The sequence below is a fragment of the Nannospalax galili genome, unplaced genomic scaffold (assembly GCF_000622305.1).
Source record: "Nannospalax galili isolate Female #2095 unplaced genomic scaffold, S.galili_v1.0 scaffold540, whole genome shotgun sequence".
NCBI lineage: Eukaryota > Metazoa > Chordata > Mammalia > Rodentia > Spalacidae > Nannospalax > Nannospalax galili.
The window spans coordinates 1,667,447-1,671,641 of record NW_008348613.1 but is presented as its reverse complement, the minus strand read 5'-3'; the positions used below and the strand labels follow the sequence as shown (position 1 = coordinate 1,671,641).

Below are 4,195 nucleotides of genomic sequence, written 5' to 3'. Positions count from 1 at the left end.
TCTTTGGTATTGTTATAAACAATAGAGATGATGATACTGTCCACTCTAAAGGACTTCAGGGCTGTTGTAAGGAATGATGCCAACTTATTTTATCACTTGACCTGAGAATTCTGTTGCTTACTTGGTTTCCATGCATGTACTGACCCCAGAAGGAAACCTGAGAACTGCCATGGGCACCTAGAGTTTACACACACTCCATCCCACAGAGAAGGGGATCATCTCTTCTGTGTCCTAGAACCTCTGGTGACCTGATGATAGTTTGGGGTTCTTACTCCTTGAAAAATGCACATTGTCCACTATCTTGCACACACATTCTGGAACCTTTCAGCATGTCACAAAGCCCATCCAGGGAATCTATACAAACCCATAGGTCCTGGGATAAGAATTCCTGAAATACAGAGAACTTCATTCAGAGAGATGTTCTTAACTCAGATTTAATTGTCAAGAACAGGGTAAGGAAGATGCTCATCCTCCCAAATTGGTGCAGGCCCTAAGCCAATGGTCCTCAAATAATTGTGATGTGAATATGACAACCTGGGATGGTCCATAAAATTGAGATTCTTGGGCTAGTCCATCACTCATTTTTTTTTCCTTAGGCACCAGAAAGTTTATTTACCTACCTTCCTAACATTTTAAACATCATATAAATGATAAACCAAATTAATCTCTTTGTAACTCAGGATTGTGATAAGAACCACTACATTATAAAATTATGGCAATTTTTTGCCTATGTTGTTTTTCTGGCCACTCGCAACCTCTGGCTGTCACTTCTCTTGTCCTTTCTTGGTTATCTTTTAATCTTTTCTAACCCCTGTGAAACAGGGACTGACAGTACCAACCTCAGTATTTTGAGGTTTAAGAGAAGGCCCAGCACTGAACAAGCTAAGCTTGAAGAACATTTAAAATCAATGGTTCTTTCCCTTTGATAGAGCTTCTCAGGTCATAGGCTGAGAAATCAGTGAATCTGTAAACCAAGCACATGGGTCTAACAACCAAGTGAAGGCCTGGATGGTAAAGTGCACAGGCTTATGAACACCATTAGCAACTTCTAGCCTAAGGACTTTCAAGACCCTGGAGCTCACTGTCCCCTGTAGATGGCCTCCTTGTATCTCCATCTTGACTAGGGCTTCTCAATTCCCCTCATCACATTTTCAACAGTATAGGGGGCAAGAGCAAAGGCCAAAGACTGAGTGACCATGCCAGGGGGAGGACACTGACAAACAACTGCAGAGTTGGTATCATTTGCTCTTGGGAACAGAGGTAGGGCCTGGAACAAGTATGGCAGCTGGAAGGTAGTCCTGGCTCTCAGTAGCATAGTGGTCAGGCTTGAAAGGGCCATCTGGGGGACATGCCCAGGTACTAGGTGTGCTTCTCAGTCAGCTTGGTCAGCTTCACATTCAGCTTGCCCAGACAGACTTTAGCCACTTCCTCATCCAGTTTCTTAGGCAGGAAGTAAACCCCAACAGGGTATTTGGGTGGACCCCCAGCTCAATCTATGCCATCACTTTGTTGGTGAAGGAGTTGCTCATTATGTGCAGTGGCCACCAACTGCGGGCCACCCCTCCATTGTTCTGGTGCTGGGTGCTGCCTCGGATCACAGGGGAGCCGCCTTCTGGGTGCTGCCCCTGATTGCACAGGTGTTGCCCTTTGCTTCTCCCTGCGGCCGCAGGCTGTTGTCCTGCTGAAGCAGCTGTTCTGCTCCCATGGTGCTGGGGCCGCTCTTCTGCTCACCCCAGCGCTGCCTCGGATCGTGGCTACTTCTGTCCGGACTGGACCCCAGGGCTGGTGAGGAGACTGCGTCAGCGGAGCTGCATTCAGACACAGGAGACCAGGTTTGTTGCCGCAGATCTGGTTTATTGTAGAAGGGCACAAGCTCATATAGGGGTAGGGGCTCCAATCAAGAAGTTACAACTCAGATCTTTGGCAGGGCTGTGTCCTATTATGACACCGCTAGTCAGGCACCTCATTAGCATCTTAGGTTTCAGGTTACTTAGGTTCTGGTTTCCTTATGGGGCCTGATTTCCTGGGAATCACGTGACCCAGGCTGTGGAAGTGTTCCAATTTGGGATCTCAAGGGTGGTGATTAGGGAGTGGTGAGCTCTAGGCATCAGTTTCATGATCTGCCAATGGGAGCAAATGTCACAAGGCATTCCTTGTGGCTCCTCAGGCCTGCTGTATGGCTGTCAATAAGACTTTCACCCTAGGCTCAAGCCTGTTTCCCACAATTATGAACCTGGGGTGGCCCATGGCCCAACCCAGGTTGACCAGCCGGCCCTTGGCCAGCAGGATGATGCAGGGCCCATTTTTTAGCCAGTAGCCGTCCACTTGGAGCTTGATGTTCACCTTCTCTACAGTGTTCTCGTTGAGTCACTTCATATCAATCTCCATATCAAAGTGTCCAGTGTTACATACAATGGCATCAGCCTTCATTTGTTCAAAGTGCCCCTTAAAGATTATATCCACACAGCCTGTGGTGATAATAAAGATGTTGCCCTCCTTACAGGCCTCCTTCATGGTGGTTACCTCATAGCCCTCCATGCTAACCTGCAGTGCATTGATTGGGGCAATCTCAGTGATGATGACTCAGGCCCCAAAACCCCTCAGGGCATGGGCACAGCCCTTGACCACATTGCCATAGCTTGCTACTACTGCCATTTGCCCACAATCATCACATCTGTGGCATGTTTGATGCCATTTATGAGGTTGTCAAACTTGCTGTTGGTGACAGAATCATTGACATTGATGGCAGGCACCATCAGCATTCCATTGGCTATTATCTTGTAGAGGCTGTAGACTCCATTTGTGGTCTCCTCAGAGATGCCTCAGATACCTGACAGAAGCTGTGGGTACTTGGTGTGGATGAGGTTGGTAAGGTCAGCACCACCGTCCAGAATCATGTTGAAGGGTACATCCCTGAAGTGAAGTGTTTTCTGGATGCACCACAGGTACTCCTCATCTGTTTTGCTCTTCCAGGAATACACTGGAATGCTGGCTTCGGCAATGGCAGCTGCTGCACGGTCATGAGTAGAGGAGATGCTGCAGCTGTACCACCTTACCTCAGCACCCAGAGTCACGAGAGTGATGGACTTGGATGAAGGGGGCCAGATGGTGTGGAGCGGGGTCCACCAGACATCTTGAAGTTAGTAGTTTCTGTGGTTTCAGTGTGTCCCCCAAAATTCCTATGCTGGAAAAAATCCCCAAAGTAACAATGTTGGGCAATGGAACTTTTTTTTTTTGTTTTGTTTTTTAATCATTATTTTTTTATTTATTTTTTTCATACAGAAGAATTCATTCCAAAGCAATTGACATTGAGACGTTTTCACATGCATTTCTAATCTCTATATACATGACTATCACTGGTCACAGTCGACCACCTTCTGAGCTCCTCGGCATCTGAGCATGAATACAAACTCGTCAGATAGACAGCCTTCCTCTCCCACTAGAGGCTCCATACTCTGCCATCCCTGTCACTGTCCACTGTGTTGTCAGCACCCTCATCCATTCCCCCTGTCTGCCCTTCTGGTAAATCTAGTCAGCCAGAGGTCCCTGTTCCAGGAGGGTCAGCTGTTCCTCATCTACGGCAATCCGGCAATGGAACTTTTAAGATACAATGAAGTGATGAGGGCTCTGTCCTCATGAATGGACTGATGTTTCTCTGAGCATGAGTATGTCATGAAGTGAATCCAGCCCTCTTTTCTGTTTATGTGCTCACCTTTCATCATGGAGGACTCTGTAAGGCCTTCTCAAATTCTAGCACTTTGACAGTGAACTTCTCATCTTTTAGAATTGTGAGTGAGGAAACCACCTTTCTCTACCCTTTTCCTGAGAGCCCTAGCTGATTGGCTGGTACCAATCTGGAAACACCCTGAAGGAGTGCTTCAGCAATTCTTAAGGTATTCACCTAGTCAAGTCACCCCTAAAATTGACCATCACAGTGGGCCTTTGGAGGTCACAGAGCCCAGAAAACTGAATTTTAGGATGTAGAATTGTGAGTGAGGAAACCACCTTTCTCTACCCTTTTCCTGAGAGCCCTAGCTGATTGGCTGGTACCAATCTGGAAACACCCTGAAGGAGTGCTTCAGCAATTCTTAAGGTATTCACCTAGTCAAGTCACCCCTAAAATTGACCATCACAGTGGGCCTTTGGAGGTCACAGAGCCCAGAAAACTGAATTTTAGGATGCAACCAGTTTTTTT

At 47.0% G+C, this 4,195-nt stretch overlaps 1 pseudogene; it reads right to left on the bottom strand.

Annotated features, from left to right (window-relative positions):
* Positions 1-1,238: 1,238 nt before the first annotated feature.
* On the bottom strand, positions 1,239-3,722 carry LOC103744103 (annotated as a pseudogene).
* Positions 3,723-4,195: the final 473 nt, after the last annotated feature.